General features: G+C 37.1%; 1 protein-coding gene across 1 annotated transcript in view; it reads right to left on the bottom strand.

Annotated features, from left to right (window-relative positions):
• LOC139959663 (uncharacterized) overlaps window positions 1-20922 on the bottom strand; it is a 103193-nt gene extending 82271 nt beyond the window's left edge. The window contains exon 1 of the mRNA XM_071957461.1: window positions 20584-20922. The gene's annotated coding sequence lies outside the window, so the exon portion shown is untranslated. The remainder of the gene's footprint in view (window positions 1-20583) is intronic.
• Window positions 20923-25097: the final 4175 nt, after the last annotated feature.

Genomic DNA, 25097 nt, shown 5'->3' with positions numbered 1-25097 from the left:
TTTCCAACTTTCTTAACTATGGAATGCTAGAATAACATTTACACATAAAACGGAAAAAAGGATAATCTCAAAAATTCCACATCTATTTCAAATTTCTTTCACAAGAAATTATCGTCATATGTTCAATCCTCAAAAAATATCGTCTTGAAAAAAAATTATCGCGATAATAATAATTTTCGATATATCGCCCAACCCTAGTGGCCATTCACCAAGACACTCCAAGCTGCCATGCACCTTGCTGTACCAGTTTCATTAGAAATTAATTATATTAATTTCTTCACAGCATATACATATAGTTGATTTAGTTTTCAACCTATCGAGGGACCGTGATTATAGATGTCCTTTTAGACGGTAGTCTTAGACGCCGGAGCCCCCACTCCTGGTCCGGGTAACCGAGGAGCTTGTGATGTATCCTCACTAGTAGACGCCATTCGTGGGCTGAGGGACCGACCCTTTACTAGACGAGATGGGTCACTCCCGAGTTATTAGAATAGTAGGCCATTAGTGTTAGGCCATGATGACTTTCATGTGTTAATTATGTTTTGACTTTATTGTATTTTATATATTTTAATTATTTTTGCATATCATTATATTTGTTTTTATGTAATGGCAACTTCAAGTTGCAAGACATGCAAAATTCTAAGCCGGCTGTGTAATATTATTAACAGGCTTACACGCAGCTTCTATGATCGTATTACACTAGAATGCAGTAGATGCATGACAATTACTTTTTTCAATGAAATACATTGAAAATTCAGCTGGTAACTACTATGGTAGGAAAGGTATCTTAATCTATGGTTTTTCCAAACCCATCAGTCTTTGGTTTTAATATCATGACATCTCTGAAGATGGGCTGGTGATTGATGCTCTTTATATAGTGTTCTTGATATACAGTAGACAGTACATGTTGCAGCTCAAGTTGTATACATGTACAGGGCATAGTAAAGACATTGAAGTATAAGCACATGACTGCTTTTTAATACACACACACAACTGTGTTAAGGGTTTTACACAGTATAATTTTATATTTATAATTTTAGGTTTACAGTCTTGTTCAGGGCCAAGGCCTTCTTGCACGACTTTACAACTTAACCCTGGTCATTGGTAACTTGTCACACCTACACACCAAAGTGTGCACAATTCAATCAATCTCTCCTGGGGCACCACAGTGAACACAACCACGTGTCCCCCGGGGGACTTCCCATAGGGTGCAGCCACAAACCGGCGCACACAACTATATGTACAAGTTACCTCGCAAGTCCCCATTATACACCTGGGTGAAGAGAGGCAATGGAGATAAAGCCCCTTGCCCAAGGACACAACGTAATGATCTGGCCAGGGCGCGAACCTGTTATCCTTAGATCACAAGTCCATTGCCTTAACCACTTGACGACAACGCCCTCAATATATATTCAGTAACAGAACCAGCTACTGTACTGCCCTTACATTTTCATAATACTCAGAGTGTGTATCCGACTACTGTACATGCTTACATACTGTACAGTACTAGATTCAAGCATGTTGTAAGTGTTATGGCCTTTATGGGAGACAAAGCCCTTGGGGGGGGGGGACTGGTGAACAGGATTGTTTTGGCCGTCAATATATGTTTGTTGGCTCAGAAAATTACAGCATTTTTCTAATTAGCTTCAAATGTACTGTTTTGCTCACCTAAAAATATTTAATCCCCTACTGTACTCATGGGCTTTTATTTTTTGCTGGTAAGAAAGTTGTCAGCAAGATTACAAGATTACGAGAATTTACATGATGACATCCTGTCTGTTCATTTACTACTAGTTCTTTACAGTACAACATTTACAAAGTGCAGGGTATGGTGTTCTGTATTCAACAGTGAATCAAGTAGCCGAGAACACTGTTGTAAATGGTGTGCAAACAAAATAAATTGTATCTGTAAAGAATACAAAGGAGAAGCTCAGCTTGAAATTATACGGAAAAAATTCCCAAATTTTACCAAGTTCTGTAGCATGATTAAATGAGTTTCAGTTTTTAGAATCAGGAGGGAAAGGTCTGTGTAATCTACCATTTTCTAGTCTATCAGGTCCAGCTAAATATAACAATTAAGGTATCACGTTTCATTACTGTCTGCATTTTGTAGCGACACGAACAAAACGCCACTTGCAAGCAACAGAAAGTTAACTTTTCCAGAGCGTGGCACGCAGTTTGGGGCGAGTCTTCAATGCCTTTAAGGTCCTGATGCACATGTTTGGATTTTGGACATTTCATTTCATGCAAGTGTTTCTCTCTGACAAGTAGTACTGTTAATGAAAGTTATTTCACTATAAGATTTGGAATATGGCTTTCCTCATTTATTTGGAAGCATTTCAGGATCAGGCTGATGAAATTGCCGAGTGTAATTAAAAAAATTCTGATGTATTTAACCATATAAGAGATTGTTTCACACATAAAAGTCAGAGAAAACATGAATGCCAACAATAATGGGAAAGTAAAGATTCAATGGAACAGTATTTTGACTGATAAGTATATGAATGGTCTATTTTAACAGCACAATATTAAACTGATGAAGGCTGCAAGAAATGATTTCAGTGCAAACTGTATTTGTTGTATATAGCTTCATATTATTACAGTAGTTGTATTATTTTGGTTGATCTTTAGAAACAGTGGGTCAGACCATTGAGAAAACTAAATTAAACATGTTAAACCTAATTTTTCCTTACTTTGAATGTTTTTATTAATTTTTGGAAATAGTTTACATTGTTTTAAGATAATACCAACACCTTTTTAAGGAATAATTCAGCCCAGATTTTGAAAAAGATCCGGCCGGAAATAGATAACGGGCGAACATGTCAAAAACGTTCGACCGTTATAAATTTACGCTAAAAAACTGGCATTTAACTCAAAAGATTTAAAATGTAAATGATCCATGTTACTGCACTCAGAATCTTAGCCAGTAGTGGTTTATATAAACACTGAAAACATCATTTTTTGGTGCACATGGGGCACAGGTGGCAAATTTTAAGAAGTTTGACATACAAAAATGTAATTCATGTGTATGTCAATCTTTTTCAAACTACCACTATACCCCCATGTGCATCATCAAATGAAGTTTCCATGGTTTTTATAAACTATTTCATTGTAGGAATCTGTATACACAAAAGGGACTACATGCACTGTATACTTTTTGAGTTTTGCAATTTTTTGTGGTACATTTATAACGGTCGAACATTTTGACATACTGTTCGACCGGTACCTACTTCATGTGCTACTAAGCCTGATATGCATCACCTATTGCTCTCGTTTGGTTGTGTGGCAGGTACGACTATATGCCATCATAGGAAAATGTCCAAGACTATATATGTTTTAAACTTTATGAAACATTGCCTGCCATGTGATGTATGTCAATGTGTTACAACCGTTATATATTTCTGGTGTATGTCAATGTTCGCCCGTTATTTTTCCCATAGGATTCCAATGGACCAAAATTTCAAAATTCAAGTAGGATGTTGAAACTTTCTATGCTATCTCTCTGCTTCAAATAACTAACACTCATCCTAATAGAACAAAGAAAATACCAATTTCAATACTGAAAACTCCATGTGTTGATTTTCATCTTGGTTTACTGTGTAAAGGCCCATATAGATGAGAATAGTACAGAATTATTGGTATCGTTAATGAGCTGTTGTTTTCTCCAGAAAATATACTTTCAATAAGTACAATATCCATCTTTCATACAAAATGTTCTTAAAAATTAAAAAAGCAGCCAAAGATTAATTACTAAAATGACATCGTGCAACCAACCCCCCCCCCGCCCCCTCACCCAAACTTTGCTGTTCGACTTGAAAGGACAGGTCACAGCATTTGAAACTTTGTCACTGATCTCATTGTTGCACCAATTGTCTCAATGATTATATTTCTAGGCGCATCAAGAATAACACTCGCTAACTTGTAACAACATTTCCTGGTTGCATTGAGTGACGTAATTGGCATGCTAAATTCGCAAGCTTTCTCATAACAACTGCAGTGTCGAAATATTTCACATCAGGCCTGAAAGAATGAAAGCGTTTGTCAAAGAAAAATTAGCAGAAACGAATCAAACATCACTGAACAACATTTTTGAAGGTAAAATTTGTTTTGATGATTGTGATGTAGAAAGGTCTGGCCTACAGTATTTGCTTTGAAATATTTAAACACGAAATCGTTGTCTTAACAGTCGTTTGGTAGTCTGAAAGTACAGTAGGCTAACAGTAACGGCTGGGCTTAGTTTCAAGTTGTTTCCGCGACAGATATTAGTTGACCTGTTGTTAAGAGGCTCCATTTCCTGTTTATAATCAATAAGGGACTTGCTTCACAGTTTACTTAAGATACTGCATCAGAACGGAAGTTCATTGTTTCTTCTGCAGTTTTTATATACAGTACATTATTAGATGTCCATTAGCATATGGGTTGCCTCTTTACTACAGAACTCCCATAGGCTTGTTTCTTAGAAAAGTGGCATCATCATTGCTGTGGTCAGAGTTTTCTGGTAGCAAATCCAATCAGGAGATCTCTAAAGGATTGGGTAGAGAAAGTAACTTTCCTGATTGGGTACTATATCCTCCCTCCAATTTGGCCCCTCCCTTTAGTTAGACAAAGAAATTGCTGGGTATGCCATGTGGCTGTAGAGCACCTTAACCCCCAAAGCCATGAGGATGTAGATTTAGTGATATTGTAGAAGATTTAGAGCCCAAGTTAAAAGTATATAAAATCAATCTGAATCTATTCCTGCAGAATTCCAATTAAAGTAAAGAAGCCTAATATAACTATAATATATAAATTAATTGTTAATCTTGAACGGTTCCTGATACTAATCACCTATTGGAGTCTCCACAGAAGCCTAGCTCTCGGCTATTACAGGAAGTCTTCAGCACTATTTTTAATATATTCACTCTCCGTTGTCATCACATGAAAGGATTTATTACCATTCTAATTGGAGGATACTAACTTAACTTTCGCCAGTGTTGGAAAACCTTGGTCACTTTCCCGCGAACACACTGCTTATTTCGGTGTTCACCAGGCCTGTAAAAAGAGGGCAAAACGGGAAGCTCATTGCCGGGAAATCTTGAAAACTCGCGGGAAATCTCACACGCAGCAAAAAAAAAAAAAAGGGTTAGAGAAAGAGCCAAAGAGGAAATAAAATTTTAAAAATTATAAATAAAAAATCAGAAACACTAACTTTAGTGTCTGGGTGTCTTTATTTCTCACTTGAAATAACCCAAAATAGCATCATAATTATTTAATACACTTAATGGCATCGCCGCCGCAAGCCCGCTGAATCTCTCAAGCCAATGTTGGAAAACCTTGTTCAATTTCCCGCGAACACACTGCCGATTTCCCATCGGTGTTCGCGCAGTACCTGGGAATTTTCCCAGGTACTGTACATTGCCAAACAACTGTGAGCGCTTCCCCTGTCTAACACCTGTTGGTTAACCTTTTTTTTTTCTTTGGCACGTTTCCAAGGAACGTTTTATGTAGTACACGAGGCACAGCCCATACGTACATACACGCATATCACGATATCAAGGCCCCTATAGCCATTGCCATCTTTATTATGAAAGTGAAAGGGAAATTATACCTTCCTTGCAGGGAAAAAAACATTTTTTACAGCCCTGGTGTTCACGCAGCGAACATGCCGAGCACGCGTAGCGTGCGAGCATAATGATGTGGGATCCAGGGGCTCAATTTTGGTATTTTTGCGTGCTTGGCAATAAAAAATTTGCAGTTGAGGATGCAAAATACTGACAACTTTTTTAATTTAAATTGTCACGAAACTGATGAAAATTTTAAAATGACAAGTTAGAGTAGCTATATTATGTTATGAAACGAAAAGAGATTTAATCTGTCTTACAATCTTTAAAAAGTTAAAGGCGATATCGCCCGTAGACTTTTTTTTGAGGGCGCTGTCAATATCGAGGTTTCAGCGAGGTTTACTGGGACCCCGAAAACTCACGTGACCTCGGTGGCAAATTTAGATCAGTGAATAGCACAGGCAAGCGTATACGTACTGTAACAAGCCCGTACCCAGGCACACATAATGTTATAACACAGCATTTCAGATTACTGTACTGTTTACCGCAAAGGATTTTCGTACGCGATAGTTTGTTGTTTGTGTGCCTTTTGAGTAAAGAAAACTGTACGATTTTCGTACAAATACATTCGACTAGACTAGAATATAGTGACAATCATGGAAAAGGGATGAGGGCAAGGAGAATCGGGCGAAAGAAAACGGCCTTATCCTGGAACGAGCGTAGGTTCAAGTGGAGGAAGGCCTTTGTTGCATGGACCTTACAAAAACAGCAGTGCAAAGGAACAACAGCGACGAAGAGATACCACGAAAATCTATCTTCTACGTTCCTATGTAAACTGGCAAATGGAGAAAGAACTCTACAAACATGTCCATGATTTGACTTCTGTTAGCAACGCAGATTTCGCAGAACATTTGCTCTAGGATCACATAAAAAGGTAATGATTTGCTAAGCTAGGCTAAAACTGTATAGGGTAATACTAGTACATAGTAGTACTACAGGGTATTGTCTTAGGTAACTGTCAGTTTGCGAAGTACAGAATACTGCGAAGTTCGGACACCCCTAAGAAATACACCATTTCACCATGATAACCTACAAGCAAAAGCCAAACTAACTAAAAACTAGGAAGCTACAGTTATTTCCTCTCCAAAATGACCCGTGCCCAAGTATATACGTACATATTTGTCAATAAAATGAAGATAGTTTTTGGGGTATTTTAAGGCTTAGGTGTTCGAACTTCGCAGTGTCTATGCAATTGTATTTGTAACATACATGATTTGATGAGCCTAGGCTTTGTAACTAGGCCTATCATACATTATTTTTCCAATGGACCTAGCGTATGCTAACCTTATCATACTTATCCTAGCACAAAATAGTAAGTTGTATTACAGAGTCATCATCATCACTGTTTGTGAATGCTTGTCATGAAGATACTGTATAGGACGTGGCTATTCTTATGACAAGTCGTAACAATTATTTATAAACTATTCTTATGACAAAGGCGAATTCAAGCGCAGTAAAGTATATAAAGCAACTGGGCAAGTAGTGGGGGTAACCCTAACCCTTAACATAACCCTAAACCTCAATCCTAACCCTAACCCTAACCGGAAAATATTGTTACTCCTCGTCCTAAAAATAGTACTCCTGGTCATAAAAATAGCAACTGCACATGAGTAGTCCGAAATTACCACTTTGTACTGTATACGGTTAAAAATTAAAGTATCCTTCCTAAAGAAGACTGACAGGGACTGGGGTCTTTAGTTTCACTCCTCATATAATATTTATGCCATGGAAAGCTGGGCCTTCTCATCACCAAAAAGTAAATTGTTTTTGCCTCAACAAATTGATGGAAATATATTTTCTAACCACTAGGCCTACATGTAGGTGATCTGTTCATCCCCACCCCCTCCAGGTTCTAAATTGTTATCAGCTGTCCTTGTTTGAAGAATAATTCTTGTGAATGAGCATTTGAAAGAAAAGTATTAAGTATGAAGCCTCACCTATGCCCAGTCATAATTAACTAGGCATATAACATATGGACTAAGGCCTATAGTATTAGTAATAAGTATCTGAACTTAGTGTTCATAGTAACTGTATTCCCTAATTTTGTAATATGCACCAGTGAGGAAGGCCTACTGTGCTGTACAAGTACAACCACATGGACCTGCAAATTTTTCTATAAAAATAATGCATCTACGTAAATACTTTGGAATCACATGTTTTCACACCGCTGCGTATGCAACTAGACCTTAGGTTTTTTTAAGGTCAGCCACAGCCAGCATATATGCAATCAAGTTTTAATGGTTCATTTGGGCAACAGGGTGTTATACTGTTATCTACTGACTGTCTGTCCAATATTCCAGCAATCATGTGTACATTTCTGTGCTTGGGATTTTTGAAGGAACCCAACTGCTATGCAAGAAATTAGGTAAATTAGCCTCACAAATTGAGGGACCATATTAGTACATATAGCTATACCTATATAAACCTTTATATAGCCATGCCTGTAGGTAAGAAAGTACCAGTTTTCTTTATGTAGGCCTGATGCTCATACTTTATGATGCTGTGCTAAGTTATCATATTTTTTATGTATAGTCAGTACTATGCTTGATTTTGTTCAGCTTCTTGTGAATGATCTGATGTTTAGTGTTCAAAAATTATAATATAGATCTATTAAATTTCGTGGCTGAAACTATCTCTTGTGGAGAGTCTGGTAGTCTGAAATCAAGCTATTCATGTAAACAGGAATTTTTCACAATGGTGGGCTTATGTCATGGAGTAAGCTAGCATCTCAATTCTCACACATGAAACCAACTGCTCTCATAAACAGGAAGTTTACACAGTAGGTAAATAATGAGAGTACATCAAACTTTGATCAAAAGACTGGACATCTTTTAGCAGTATGAAACCAATCAGTTCACTAAGACAGGAAGTTTACATAGTAAATTGTACATTGACATGTGAGCTCAAGTTGTTGGGCAAGCAGTTGGGCAACACAAAATTATCCTCACAATTTTCTTGAAAGGTACCACTGTTTATGGATATCTTGAAGAAGAGTATGAAAGAATATCTCATCCTTATCTGGGTTTAAATCATTGTGGGTTAACAATATGTTATTATTGAAATCTGCCTAAGTGTTTGTTTGTTACTTTTCTCTTTCATATTTTTTCTTGGGTAGGTATGATAAAAACATGTATGTTTGTAATGATTTGGTCATTACCAGATTCATTACGCATACAATTAAGCTTGGGGTGTACAGTAAAATTACTATTTCAGTTATATGATTTACGGAAAATTTTTTTGTTTCATTGAACAGGTTTCAAATGCATCTTTTCCGGAAAGATGCCGAAAGTCAAACAGAGGCATTCTCATCAGCTGTCACCACAGAAAGATCAGTTGACACTCAGAAAGGAGAAGGTAAATTTATATGTTTATCCTTGTATGAATTACAGACTGGAAGAGCAGTGCCAATCTTATATCTGATCTGATGTGATCAGAAAAATAATACAATTTCATTCTCATTAAATTCCAAAAGAAAAGAAAAAAAATGGTAGCATATTGCTCATCCACTAAAAAGCATACATGTGTATGAGAATTTATAAAAGTAAGTGGGCCTGATATTATCAGGACCTTCTTTAGAGGCAAACTGACTAGTAACAGGAAATTCAAGAGACACAATAGAGCCTGGAACAGAGAAGACATGGTGAACACAAAGAGAGAAGTTAATGGTGTATTGAACAAAAGGAGTCAGTGAAAGCAGAGGTATTTAGATAAACTGTGGAGTACAAAGTGAGGATTAAGTAAGGAGAGAGGGCGAATAAACTATGGCAGAATACAGAGATGGAGCAGGATAAAGTTAGTCATGTCCTTCCTGTATATTGAGCCCATTCAGTTGAATGGTGCTAGGGCATTCCGTCCACTCTCTCTATCTCTGCTGTGGTGTACTATGTCTGAGATGGTTAGTCTACGAATTCAGTTACCTGTTGGGACATGTCTTTAATGGTATGATTGGGGAGCTGAAAGTGTTCCCCTACTGGAGTCTCCATTTTCATGGTATTGACCTGTGACTAGAACTGCTTCTTAAGGGTGGTCTTGGTTTCACCAACATACTTGTAACTTCAATATCTTCTATTTCAATGTCCTCTAAACTCAATGACACCATTTAAATTGAAATATCAGTTTCCAGTGCTGCATAAGTGTGATAACTTCTAAACAAAAGTATATTTTTAGTCACAGCCATAGAGGCTATAGCAGGATACTTGCAATCTAGTAACTATTGTTTTATGTAATCTCTACAGATAATTCTGATCCAGTTACTTCAACACCTCTCGAGAAGCCTTCTGCCAATGTTCTGTCCAATGTCACCAGTAGGATTAGATATGGAGCAGCATGGGAGAGAAGCCTCAGACTATATGAATACACATTGCCACATTTACATGATCCTGAACAAAAGAGATCATACATATGGCAGGGGCAAGCACTTTTCCCAGACTTTTGTTGACAGGTTGTGCAACATTCACAAACGTTGGATTAGCAGCTATTGATACATCTGCATCACCAGATTGAGATAAATTGCTTTCGTCCATTTTGTTCGATAGTAGCTATGACAGTGAATCAGGAGCTTGGCCACCCTCTAAGTCAGGGTGGGCAAGGTTGGGGAAATTCAATCAAGGAGTAATAATCAGTGAATGGCCAGCTTTGTATTATGGTATATAGGCCTACACGCACAACATGTATAAATATCTGTATAGGTTTATTTATACTGGTGTTCATTTCCGTTGCCAGGAGGGGATATGATTTGAACGTGGGGGAGGGTGTGGGATGGGGAGGGGTCCCCTTTGAAGTGTTTAAACGATGCTTCATTTTACATTCTATCTTCTTGAATCACATGTATATTAAACACCCTTTAGACACGATCAATCAGTCCTGTCTCTCACCTCCTCTCATGCACTGGTGTATTTATTTCCTGGCAAGATAACAGTTAGGCATAGTAAGGGTCAGAGGTCATCACAACTTAAAGAGTTGTGTGAGTCCCTGTGGTCTCTTACATCCTAGTAGCAGTAGAGAGAAGAAGCCTAATAGATCAGAAACCATAATCATCTTCTGTTGTGTCTTATTTTCCAGCATCCTTGAAACATTATATCCTTCCCCTTTCATTTCTTGATGTCATAAAGCTATTTATGTGGTGCATTATTTAATTCCAGTATTTAGACTGTATATTCTTCTTGTGTATTTGACAGTATCCTAGTGATCTCCATTTTCTGCTCTTGGTTTTCTTTTCTCTGTACTTTCATATCATATCTATCTCTACCCATAGCCTCCATCTCCACATGTTCTTTACTTTCTTCCTCCATCCCTTCATCTGTCTTTCACTCTTTCTTTTTGACCTCTTTCCTCCCATCTGTTTACCCTGTATGTTTTACTTTGCCGACTCCCCCGGCCCCCCCCACCCACATCCCACCCCCCAAAAAATGTTCACAAGGTTGACAAGTCTCCCCGTGCTAGTCCCAAGCTAAACACCCTTGTTGTGGTGACCGTTCAATATACTTGCGGATCAAATGGAAAGCCCCAATCCCCCCCCCCCCTTACTTCCCAGTGTCATGAATCGACAAATGGAAGATTATTCGGAGTTGTTCGTGATGGTTCAATGATCTTATAGTCAGGCATAGGCCTATATGGTTCTCTTTGTCCTACTCCTACATTGCCGTCCAAGTTTGAAATGAATTAATCGTGCTAGGAACTTCCGGGCAAATGTTTAATTTTCTGTGGCAAGAAAAAAAGGCTTCCCTCCCCCCCCCCCACCAGTGTCCCTCCTGGTTTACTAGAGCCCGTACGCATATATTGTCACACAAAAGTATAGATAAGTATGATCCATGCAGACAGCTAGTATTTTTTTCCTTCAAATTCAATCCAATTTCAGTTAAGTTTCGAGTTGTAATACGAGTCAGTCGTGATGATGGTGGGGCTGGGTAACCCAACACCGTTGCTGACTTTTTGGCATTTCGTTGGGCCGTTCGGTACAAGAAGCAGGATAGTCAATTCTGGAGTACAGTACGCTGGAAAGTAATAAACTGACGTGAATTAGAAAAAAAAATTGGCTTTGACGGCCGATCATTCAGCTAGTCACTTTTCAATGGAATTAACTATTAATTTATTTATTGTTCATGTACTTATTCCCCCTTTGCCAATCCTTTCTAAAGAGGGTGGAGTCGCCCCTCATGGCAACGTATTTTCCTTCCCTTTCCGGTTCAAGTTTCGTTATTTTTAATTCGGGTCAAAGGGGTTTACGTGCACCGGTTAGGAGGATGGGGTGCAGCTTGCGCAAGTGCTCTGTGATCGCCTATAGGGCCCGTTGCCAGGAGTCCAAAATATATATTTATCTATGGTTTATGACATAAAATGCTTTGACTTTCCCTCCTGATATATAACTAAAATTTATAAATAAAATACAATGTAAGTTGTGACTGTGTCTATGTATAATTAATACCTAAATTGGCTGAAATACCAATTGTTCACACATGACGGACTTGACCATACGTTTGATACCCAATGTTGTAATCACTTCTGTCAATTTTTTCACTAATTCGCGTTTGTCTTTTAACAACTCCCTGGTATCAGACATAAAGTTCACTAGTAGTTTCTTGAGCTGTGAAAGAATGTCGACTCGCGACTTCGGTTACAACATTTCAAAAAGTTTACTCAGGTTAGTACAAGACTGGCGCATCGGTAAAGGTTTGAAATACAATGTTTTTTTATAGTAAAATAGCATTAGGTTACTGTACTTCTATAGGCTAAACCTCTGATGTTCGATACAGCATAAAGCATGCAGAGCTTTCCAAATCAGTAAATCAACTACGAAACCAGGGCATCCGAACAGTTCGGACTTCGACTGCTCACCATAGGCCTAAAAGAGTAAAAGCAGGGAACTGCTGGAGTAGCAGCTCCCTGGTCAATCTATTACACCTATACTGTACAGCCCACTAGTTGTGAAAAGTTCTGAACGTAAAACAAACCAGTTTTTTATTATCACACAACACACACGAAAACGCGGCGTAATAATTTACCGCATAGCCTACTACAGCTCCATGATACTATTCTGACCAGGGAGTTGTTCCATAACAACTCCCTGTACTGACACTGCCACAGACAAGAAACTATGCAGGAATTTCGCCAAGGCCACCGCTTCAGGTAACCAAACCCGTTTATTGCTTACTAGCCGTAAATATGGGATTGCTGAAATATTACGAGACAACAGCGACGAACCGGTAGAGGGTAGTATTGATATTATTTTTGAATTGAGTGGTGTGAAGGACAGAATTTACGAGGAATTACGAGCGATCCCACCTTTAAACTTACAAAACTTCCGATATTATGAAACAAACAACGTTCGGCAAAGCCCCGTTTATAGACTGCCTAACAATGAATAGCGTGCACTATACGTACATCAGTTTACAACTGCAGTACCCTACTTAAATACTACGGTAGGCTACATGTGCTGCGAATTTTCCCAGGTACCTTGCTAAACAACGGTGAGCTCACCCCTGTCTAACACCTGCTTGTTAACATTTTTTGGCACGTTTCCAAGGAACGTTTCATGGAGTAAAATGTTTTGGCTCCACTCTATAATTAATTAGGTCAGTCAGTAAAGGATCGGTTAAGTTATGCGAAATATTATCTTAGACGTTCAAGAAAAGTAGGTAAAATATCTCTGTAAAATTTAGGTAAGTAAAACACACCTCAAGCCAACTGACTCCTCCGCATGAACAACACAATCTATTCCCCATGAAACAAGAGGCACAGTCCATACCATACACGCATAGCACGATATCAAGGCCCCTATAGCTATGGCCATCTTTATGAAAGTAGACCTTGTAATAACATATATGTTTTAGGCCACTCGGCATGATTAACTAAATGCTAAATATTGTTTCCATGTTCTTGTAGAAAATGTCAACTTTGCAAAATACAATTAGTTGTGATTTTGTAGTTACGTGAGATCCGTAACCGACGAGGTGGTTAGGCTATTTGCTATACACTTAACTATGGTAGGATATTATTTTTTCCGTATTTTTGGAAATTCTAGAAAATACTTTCTTTTCCCCCCGCTTAACACCAGATGTGGTCTTACGGTTTATTCATAAATGGGTGTACTAGAGCATTCTTTACATGACATTAGTTGCATTTAGCACGATATGCCAGTTTCGCGTGAATTTTTCAAAAGTGTTTTGCTCGATCTTTCGTAAAATTTGAAAGGTGTACCAACTTTCTTTTTGTACACAATTGGTAACTTCTCTACTGATTTTCAGAGTTTTTTTCTCTATACAGTCAAGTGAATACGTTGTGCATTGAGTATAAACTTATCGCGAATGCAAGAAAACGATGCGGGGATTTCCAGCAGACAAATGTTTTCTTTGCGGGATTACTGAATCAGTTGAAGGGAATCCCGCACCTTAGAGCGAACACTGATCTGAAGTCAAATTCATACGAAAGATAATGTTTACTAACTAACATACAATATACAGGGATGAGACTGAGCCGGGAAAAAAAATCTGAAATTTATCGATCGCCGTCCTGGGGGAGGGCTTAAATGCAAAATGGTGGACTCTACATGGAATCTATCACATCACTTAACTCGCCAAAAAAGTGTGGAATTTCTGCTTGTATAATTTATCCATCAGCTTTTTTGAACCAAAAAAAGGCTTTTTTGCTTGCTTTGTGCTACTTGATTCCACCACTGGTCAAATTCGGTGTTCCTCCCCTTCACAGTCCAGCATGTTCGGCAAAAAAATAAAAAATAAAAAAATAAAAATAAAAAAATAAAAAAAAAAAAAAAAATAAAATAAAAAATAAAAAACGCGAATTACGAGAAAAAACGCGAAAATGAAAAAAAAAAAAATCTGAAATCCGCGTTTCCGCGGAAGAGTCTCATGCCTGAATATAAATATAAAAATATGTGGAATGGCAATATTGTTCAAAACATTTCCTGCGAGGCTGATTTATTACAGCAACCTTCCCGCGCTGGGCCGTGGGTGTCCGTGTGACATTGCCCTTGTAGCAGCCCTAATGTTTCCCAATAGTAGTGTCTATACAGTAGTTGGGTCCCCCTGTATAATATACCTTTCCCCTTCACTTTTGTTTTTCCATTTTCTTCTCTCTTTGTGGTATTTTCTAGTAGCGCTCACAGAGTCAGTGAACTGTGTGCGTTGCCCCTCAGTGGACTAATTCCTGCTAAAAGGACCATTTAAGCAGGAATTGGTCCACTGAGGGGTGATGCACACAGTTCACTGACTCTGTGAGCGTTGCTAGAAGGTACCACAGAGAGAGAGGAGAATGGAGAGGCAAAAGTGAAGGGGAGGGGAGGGGTATATTGTACAGGGGGATTGAACTATGGACACTGCTATTGGGAAATATTAGGGGTGCTACATTTCCCCTTCACTTTTGTTTTTCCATTTTCTTCTCTCTTTGTGGTATTTTCTGGTAACGCTCACAGAGTCAGTGAACTGTGTGCATTACACCTCAGTGGACTAATTCCTGCTAAAAGGACCATTTAAGCCTTGTGTGGTTTGGGTGACACTTAGGTTACGCTAAGTAAGTGATAATTAATCTGTTATTCCCAACACTAATAGACCAGGCCTTGTTTTATTCTTCCTTAAGTGTAGTAAGTTATGTCAGGCTCTCTGTAATCTCTGGTGGAGTAAGTTAAAGATGTGGGAAGACAGTTTGTCTAGTTCCTGGAGTATTGGTAGCCAGTCTAAGTAAGATCTTGTCTGGTAGGGTGGGGTAACAACCTTCCCTTTGTTCTAAGAATGGCTTAAAACAACCAAGTTGGCAAGCAACTGTACCATTCACCAAGAAACTCCAAGCTGCCATGCACCTGGCTGTACCAGACTGTACCAGTTTCATTAGAAATTAACTATATTAATTTCTACACAGGTAAGAGTTCATCTTTCGACTTTGCCTCAGACCCTGCAGGAACTTATTCGTTTTCATTGTGCATACATTGTGTATTTTACTTGCAAATGTATTCATGTTAGTTCTGTGCTGGCAATGTGCACACAGCATATATAGCAGCCCTCAATAAGTGTAATTGTGTTGTATATATTTACTATTTACTGTTTTTGACACTGTGATTGCCGAATACTCAGACTGTATTTATTATTTTATTCCTGTGATGGCTACATGCACACAGACTTAAGTTATTAATTAAACGTTTTGTACCTGTAATGGCTATAGAGAGTCTACAGGTGAGATCATTATTATTGTTACCTGTTGTTTTTATAGTATGTTTATAAGGTTGATTATGGCACTTATAATGCCCTCAACAGTCTTATCGTGTGTATCGTTATGATCTAACCTACTTTGAGATAAATGGAGAGTATTGAAAGTACTTAGGTTATTTGGTCTAACGAGAACCCACATTGGGCTATTTAGTTATTATGTACCCTTTCGATCTGTCTAGCATTACCCGTTACTGTAATGCACTCACATTCTTATCTAACTAGTACGTGTATCAAGTTTTCCTATTCGAGCTATGTTTAGATCCCATGATGCAATTCTACACTTTTACTAGTTGCCATGGTGATAGGAATAGCCAAACTTCTGTTAAACTTTATATTTGAAAGAGTTGTAGCAATATGTTAGTAGCCATATTGGTATGTTCTTTATTTTGTGGACCGAGACACTATTGTAGTTTTGTTGTTGTTTATTAGAATATTAGAGTATTAGCATGTATTTAGCCCTGTGAGTCACCCATCACTGGTACAGACTCCATCTGACCAGATATTTACAGCAGATACAGTAAGCTAGGTGACATAGTCTCCGTTTTATAGCCTGCTCTTAGTCCCAGGGGACGCTTAGGTACCTGCAGCCTAACAAAAGGTGTCAGTTGCCATGGAAACCTGTGGTCTAAGTTAGTAGAGGTGCATGGGTTAAATCACATAGTTAGTATGCTACTGTTGTTGCTATTTTTACTAGCTGAGGGATGTCCCCAGTATTACATTATTTATACTTGTAGACTTCACGTAAGTCATAGAGGGTGTAATGATTTTAGAGTTAATCACTTGCCTCTATTAGGATATGTTCGTAGTGGAGCTAGGGCAACCAGCTTCTAGTTATATGGTCAATTCCATGATAAGGTCAACATCATACCAAAAAATTTAAAATCATTGTACATTAAAATTGTATAAGTTTCCAATAAATAGAATACTTGTAGTTACTAAAAATAATTTTTTCACCCCAGAAACATCATTTGTTTGATTATGGGGTCGTTAATAACAAATGGTTCCCGTAGTAACTAAATTATGAAAAATACAGTGAAATTTCATTTTGTGCAGATTTGTACATATTAATCATAGGTATCATCAGTGTTTTGGACTAATTATATTTGCTATAGCATAGTGCTCACTTAATAGCTTCAATTTTTTTTCTACATCAAGGCATTAGACAATAGTGGTGAGTTGAAAACACCCTCGATTTACTGTCACGCGAGTCACAAAATTTACTGTTTTTGTTTTTTTTCTCCTTGCCTGCATAATAGTTTTACTCCAAATAATGAATATCAAGTCTTCACATAGATACCAAAAGGATTACTGAATTTTCCTTTCCAGAAGGTATTCAAATTTTGCGGAAAATCACCCTTTACGAATGTCACGCGAGTCACGTCACGCGAGTCACGTCAATTCAAGATAGTGTTTCTACCTATTAACTGTGTGTTGGACTAATTATATTTGCTATAGCATAGTGCTCACTTTATAGCTTCAATTTTATTTTGACATCAAGGCATTAGACAACAGTGGTAAATTGAAAACAGTAAACACCCTCGATTTACTGCCACGTGAGTCACAAAATTGACTGTTTTTTTTTTTTTTCTCCTTGCCTGCACAATAGTTTTACTCAAAATAATGAATGTCATGTCTTCACATAGATACCAAAAGGATTACTGAATTTTCCTTTTCAGAAGATATTCAAATTTTGCAGAAAATCACCCTTTACGAATGTCACGCGAGTCACGTCACGCGAGTCACGTCAAATCAAGATAGTATTTCTACCTATTTACTGTGTGAAATTTGCAGGGATGTTATAGTTTGATGAATGAATCACTGATTAAAGATATTATATATGCATTCCCCTTTAATTAGGCAACTTGAATAATATGGGCACACATAATGCAACTAATTATGATAATTTCATTTGAAGTATCAGAATTTAAAATCATGAAAATTTATTCGCAATATAATGCCTATTTTATCACCACATTTGGAAAGTTAGCACTTGTCATTGATTTTTAAGTAATATACAAAAACAATCTATATTTGTATCTGGCAATGCCATGTGCTATGACTTGACAACCTTAAGGTTTTAACTGCTCAATCATTCCCAAAATCCTATGAGCGAATGTATCTTCTCAAATATTACACTTTTGGTTTATTCAAATATGACAAATGAGAATGGTAATTTGAATCACATTTTGATAGATCTTTTTCTTCTATAACTCTCAAATGAGTGACTTCAACAGACTAAATGTTGTTACAAATATTAATTGACAAGATATATTGCCTGAACAACTGTACTACCCGTACAGTATATTACCTACTGTCTGCAGTCATGAAGGTAACTCGGGGACATAATATCATCTGGATATTCCCAAGGGAAGTACTTATTGGACACTTTCTATACCAATGAATGTTATATTTCACTATGCAAGATTTATACCTTTGATTCACTACTGCATTTGGTCTAGAACTATCCGAAAAGTGAACTAGTCACGCGAGTCACGTTTTCTTGTCACGCGAGTCACAATACATCTTCATCGTTATTTTCATGCGTTACAACATTTTTTCAAAGTTGCATAGCAATTGAGGTAGAGGTGTTTTTCAACTTCGGTATGATTACAAAAAGTGATTGGAAATATTTTAATAAGACATAAGAAATCAAACATTTGTGTGTGCGTTCTGATTTTTGCTAATAGTAACTGTCACGCGAGTCACGTTTAGTTTTTTGCCAATTTCACCCCCAATACTTGAGGTATAAATAGTTTTTGTCTACTGTTGTAAGCATTAAGGCTTACCTTACTGACTTCATAAATGCTTTTCTCCCAGGTAATTTCTTTATTTGTTTAATGATATTAAATAGAGAGGAATTTTAGTAAAAATGTCACGCGAGTCACCGTGGAATTGACCATATATGTATTGAACTATGACATTCCAAGATTATACTGCTATGCCATATAGGGATAGACAGTTTCACTTATTTATGGAGCACTGTGTTATTGCTGTATGAGTAACATAGGCAGGTAGTTGTATGTTTAGCATTCAGTTGCATATTAGTGTCTACGTCTCGGAAAGGTTCACTTTATTTAATTACTTTATAGTTTACTTGCTATTTTATTATTGTTGTATCACCGTTACGGATTATCTTTGTCGTATATTATTGCATATTTTCATACTTATTTTAATTGCTTAGTAATTGTTTGTTTACTGTGGTAGATCAGTAATCCCCTTGCCCCTTGTTTAGTTCATCTGTATGTGTTGGCAATGTATGGTGACCATTCACCAAGACACTCCAAGCTGCCATGCACCTGGCTGTACCAGTTTCATTAGAAATTAATTATATTAATTTCTACACAGCATATACATAGTTGATTTAGTTTTCAACCTATCGAGGGACCGTGACTATAGATGTCCTTTTAGACCGTAGTCTTAGACGCCGGAGCCCCCACTCCTGGTCCGGGTAACTGAGGAGCTTGTGATGTATCCTCACTAGTAGACGCCATTCGTGGGCTGAGGGACCGACCCTTTACTAGACGAGATGGGTCACTCCCGAGTTATTAGAATAGTAGGCCATTAGTGTTAGGCCATGATGACTTTCATGTGTTAATTATGTTTTGACTTTATTGTATTTTATATATTTTAATTATTTTTGCATATCATTATATTTGTTTTTATGTAATGGCAACTTCAAGTTGCAAGACATGCAAAATTCTAAGCCGGCTGTGTAATATTATTAACAGGCTTACACGCAGCTTCTATGATCGTATTACACTAGAATGCAGTAGATGCATGACAATTACTTTTTTCAATGAAATACATTGAAAATTCAGCTGGTAACTACTATGGTAGGAAAGGTATCTTAATCTATGGTTTTTCCAAACCCATCAGTCTTTGGTTTTAATATCATGACATCTCTGAAGATGGGCTGGTGATTGATGCTCTTTATATAGTGTTCTTGATATACAGTAGACAGTACATGTTGCAGCTCAAGTTGTATACATGTACAGGGCATAGTAAAGACATTGAAGTATAAGCACATGACTGCTTTTTAATACACACACACAACTGTGTTAAGGGTTTTACACAGTATAATTTTATATTTATAATTTTAGGTTTACAGTCTTGTTCAGGGCCAAGGCCTTCTTGCACGACTTTACAACTTAACCCTGGTCATTGGTAACTTGTCACACCTACACACCAAAGTGTGCACAATTCAATCAATCTCTCCTGGGGCACCACAGTGAACACAACCACGTGTCCCCCGGGGGACTTCCCATAGGGTGCAGCCACAAACCGGCGCACACAACTAGGCAAATAGGCCTTATTTAGTATTAACATTTCAGTAACTTAGGTTTCTAGCCTACTGTAGGCCTTCTACTACTTTAGTTTACTGCTGGTTTACTGTAGGCCAAGGTAGGCTTAACTGTAACACTAAACAGTAACATAACAGTTTAGTAAAAGCCTAGTAGTAGTCGTAGTAGGCATAACAGATACTTCTAGTATAGTCAAGGCTTCATAATTTACGCACCCCCGTAATTGACGCACCTTCAAGTTAGCAACGATACAGCAGACCACCTAAACTTTAAGCAGTCAAGCAGAATTACATATTTTATGAGTTTGAATCCATTTCAGCTATATGCTCAACAAATTGAGGTATTTTTTAAGCTTATAACACCCGTCCCCCCCCCCCCCCAATTTTGCAAGTTTTTGGGTCATTTGGAAATCTTACACTAGCCTTTGTAACATTTGTAACAGTCTGACTGAGCACTGTACTGTACCTGTGTACTTAGGCTTAGGAACCAGTCGAGTCGCTTGACAGCACGCTCAATGTAGCCCAATTGTTACTTCAGAATCAGCGATTCACGGGGATTTCCAACAGTGGATGCTACTGCATAGGTCCTTGGCGTCTGTCAATGACTTGTTTCAAAAAAAGAAAGACAAACTTCTTGAAGAAACACCTGGAATTTATGCTTTATTCTTGCTATCGTTGATTTGCAGAAAGTTAAGATACATGTGCAGACGTAACAGACTATCTTTCGATAATAACATAGTGACTCCGCCGCAGTGATCATGCATGGAGGTCAAACATAATACCTCATCGACTGCACCTGCTTGAAGCAGGTGACTGCACCTGCTTGAAGGTAGCGGACATTAGTAGCGGACATTAGTAGCGGACAATAAGAGCAGTCAATAAGGAGAAAAGCGGAGAGCGCCATCTAATTTCTAGCGGACAATAAGCAACGGTGAAGGTGTACTGGTACTCAATAATTGTTTGTAAATCAAATTTAAGACAATTCATCCCAATAATGATATGTTTATAATTTAAAATCTTTCTTATATGAATAGAGCAGAAGTGCAATATGTAATAAAGAGACAGAGAAGAGTCCCTTCTATCACTCTATTAATGTTTGATATCAGTGACATAACTTCTTTTTTATGCTAAAAATTCAACTACATCGTGCACAAACTGCCGTTACGTACCAACGAAATGTTTAAAATTAATTATCTTTAGTTATAGAAATAGTAACATGGTGCGACACACATCACGGAATAGAGCAATTTGTCCTCTATCACCCTATGTATGTTTGATATCGCTACATAACTTCTATGTCCGCCAAAATTTCGATTTAAAAAAGAAAGAATATTTGTGATTGCGTAAAATTCCACTAGATCGTGTACAAACTGCCGTTACGTACCAACGAAATGTTTAAAATTAATTATCTTTAGTTATAGAATAGTTACATGGTGCGACACACATCACGGAATAGAGCAATTTGTCCTCTATCACCCTATTTATGTTTGATATCGCTTACATAACTTCTATGTCCGCCAAAATTTCGATTGAAAAAAAGAAAGAATATTTGTGATTGCGTAAAATTCCACTACATCGTGTACAAACTGCCGTTACGTACCAACGAAATGTTTAAAATTAATTATCTTTAGTTATAGAAATAGTTACATGGTGCGACACACATCACGGAATAGAGCAATTTGTCCTCTATCACCCTATTCATGTTTGATATCGGTTACATAACTTCTGTCTTCGCCAAAATTTCGATTGAAAAAAAAGAAAGAATATTTGTGATTGCGTTAAATTCCACTACATCGTGTACAAACTGCCGATACGTATAAACGAAATGTTTAAAATTAATTATCTTTAGTTATAGAAATAGTTACATGGTGCGACACACATCACGGAATAGAGCAATTTGTCCTCTATCACCCTATTCATGTTTGATATCGCTTACATAACTTCTATCTTCGCCAAAATTTCGATTGAAAAAAATAAGAATATTTGTGATAGCGTTGAACTCCACTAGATCGTGTACAAACTGCCGTTACGTATAAACGAAATGTTTAAAATTAATTATCTTTAGTTATAGAAATAGTTTCATGGTGCGACACACATCACGGAATAGAGCAATTTGTCCTCTATCACCCTATTTATGTTTGATATCGCTTACATAACTTCTATGTTCGCCAAAATTTCGATTGAAAAAAAGAAAGAATATTTGTGATTGCGTAAAATTCCACTACATCGTGTACAAACTGCCGATACGTATAAACGAAATGTTTAAAATTAATTATCTTTAGTTATAGAAATAGTTACATGGTGCGACACACATCACGGAATAGAGCAATTTGTCCTCTATCACCCTATTCATGTTTGATATCGCTTACATAACTTCTATCTTCGCCAAAATTTCGATTGAAAAAAATAAGAATATTTGTGATAGCGTTGAACTCCACTAGATCGTGTACAAACTGCCGTTACGTATAAACGAAATGTTTAAAATTAATTATCTTTAGTTATAGAAATAGTTTCATGGTGCGACACACATCACGGAATAGAGCAATTTGTCCTCTATCACCCTATTTATGTTTGATATCGCTTACATAACTTCTATGTCCGCCAAAATTTCGATTGAAAAAAAGAAAGAATATTTGTGATTGCGTAAAATTCCACTACATCGTGTACAAACTGCCGATACGTATAAACGAAATGTTTAAAATTAATTATCTTTAGTTATAGAAATAGTTACATGATGCGACACACATCACGGAATAGAGCAATTTGTCCTCTATCACCCTATTCATGTTTGATATCGCTTACATAACTTCTATCTTCGCCAAAATTTCGATTGAAAAAAATAAGAATATTTGTGATAGCGTTGAACTCCACTAGATCGTGTACAAACTGCCGTTACGTATAAACGAAATGTTTAAAATTAATTATCTTTAGTTATAGAAATAGTTTCATGGTGCGACACACATCACGGAATAGAGCAATTTGTCCTCTATCACCCTATTTATGTTTGATATCGCTTACATAACTTCTATGTCCGCCAAAATTTCGATTGAAAAAAAGAAAGAATATTTGTGATTGCGTAAAATTCCACTACATCGTGTACAAACTGCCGATACGTATAAACGAAATGTTTAAAATTAATTATCTTTAGTTATAGAAATAGTTACATGATGCGACACACATCACGGAATAGAGCAATTTGTCCTCTATCACCCTAGTTATGTTTGATATCGCTTACATAACTTCTATGTCCGCCAAAATTTCGATGAAAAAAAAAAGAATATTTGTGATTGCGTTAAATTCCACTAGATCGTGTACAAACTGCCGTTACGTACCAACGAAATGTTTAAAATTAATTATCTTTAGTTATAGAAATAGTTACATGGTGCGACACACATCACGGAATAGAGCAATTTGTCCTCTATCACCCTATTCATGTTTGATATCGGTTACATAACTTCTGTCTTCGCCAAAATTTCGATTGAAAAAAAAGAAAGAATATTTGTGATTGCGTTAAATTCCACTACATCGTGTACAAACTGCCGATACGTATAAACGAAATGTTTAAAATTAATTATCTTTAGTTATAGAAATAGTTACATGGTGCGACACACATCACGGAATAGAGCAATTTGTCCTCTATCACCCTATTTATGTTTGATATCGCTTACATAACTTCTATGTCCGCCAAAATTTCGATTGAAAAAAATATGAATATTTGTGATTGCGTTAAATTCCACTACATCGTGTACAAACTGCCGTTACGTACCAACGAAATGTTTAAAATTAATTATCTTTAGTTATAGAAATAGTTACATGGTGCGATACACATCACGGAATAGAGCAATTTGTCCTCTATCACCCTATTTATGTTTGATATCGCTTACATAACTTCTATGTCCGCCAAAATTTCGATTGAAAAAAATAAGAATATTTGTGATTGCGTTAAATTCCACTACATCGTTTACAAACTGCCGTTACGTACTAATTAAATGTTTAAATTTTAAAATTAATTATCTTTAGTTATAGAAATAGTTGCATGGTGCGACACACATCACGGAATAGAGCAATTTGTTTTCTGTTACCCTATTCATGTTTGATATCGGTTACATAACTTCTATCCTCGCCAAAATTTCGATTGAAAAAATTAAAATATGTTATAATTTTGTTAAATTCCACTATATCTTGTACAATCTGCCGTTTCAACTCAATCAGTTACCATACGTTTTCACTGCGAGGTTCCTTTGTATGCTGGTACAGGAAATCAACATTAACCAATAATGTTAGTAATAACAAAAAATGTGAAAATATGGTTCGTGAGTCTACACAATGTGAAATAGAGTGTAACGATGATCAGTTAATATTTGGAATGTCCCCTAAGTTGTGCAATATCTTATCAACGAGGAAAAGTACCGCAGGAACGGGTTCCTCGATACATTTACTTCTGTCGTCAACCGCGTGGTTATCCGATACTCTAATATACGATTATTTACTTCTTATAACTAAATTCTCACCAATTAGCTGCCTTGTATTGCATACTGATGTCCACCAGAGACTCAGTGGGACGAGCCTCAATACAAGTGACATTATACAATCATGCTTCTTAACTGATCTCAATACCGGAAATGTTTTTCAAAAGTATGAAATTATTTTAGCACCTTATAATGTTCACCGATCTCATTGGATGTTATTCATAATCCACTTACGTAGTTTGCATATAGATGTTCTCGATCCACTTTGTCAAAAGCTTTCTCCAGAATCACTGACGTCAATGTCCAGATTGGCACATATAATCTCCCTACATTACTTCGCGCACAATCAGCACCCTCCCGCTGTCGACAGTTGGTCGTATTCACTAGTAAGCAACTCCATGGAGTACCCTCGTCAGATAGATGGATGGAATTGTGGGGTTCATGTTTGTGTTGCTAGTAAATGCATTTTGTTTAAAAATAGGTTTTGTTTCAAAAGTGATTCTTTTTCTAT

This window comes from Apostichopus japonicus, chromosome 19 (genome assembly GCF_037975245.1).
Source record: "Apostichopus japonicus isolate 1M-3 chromosome 19, ASM3797524v1, whole genome shotgun sequence".
NCBI lineage: Eukaryota > Metazoa > Echinodermata > Holothuroidea > Aspidochirotida > Stichopodidae > Apostichopus > Apostichopus japonicus.
This window is presented reverse-complemented; position numbering and strand designations above follow the sequence as displayed.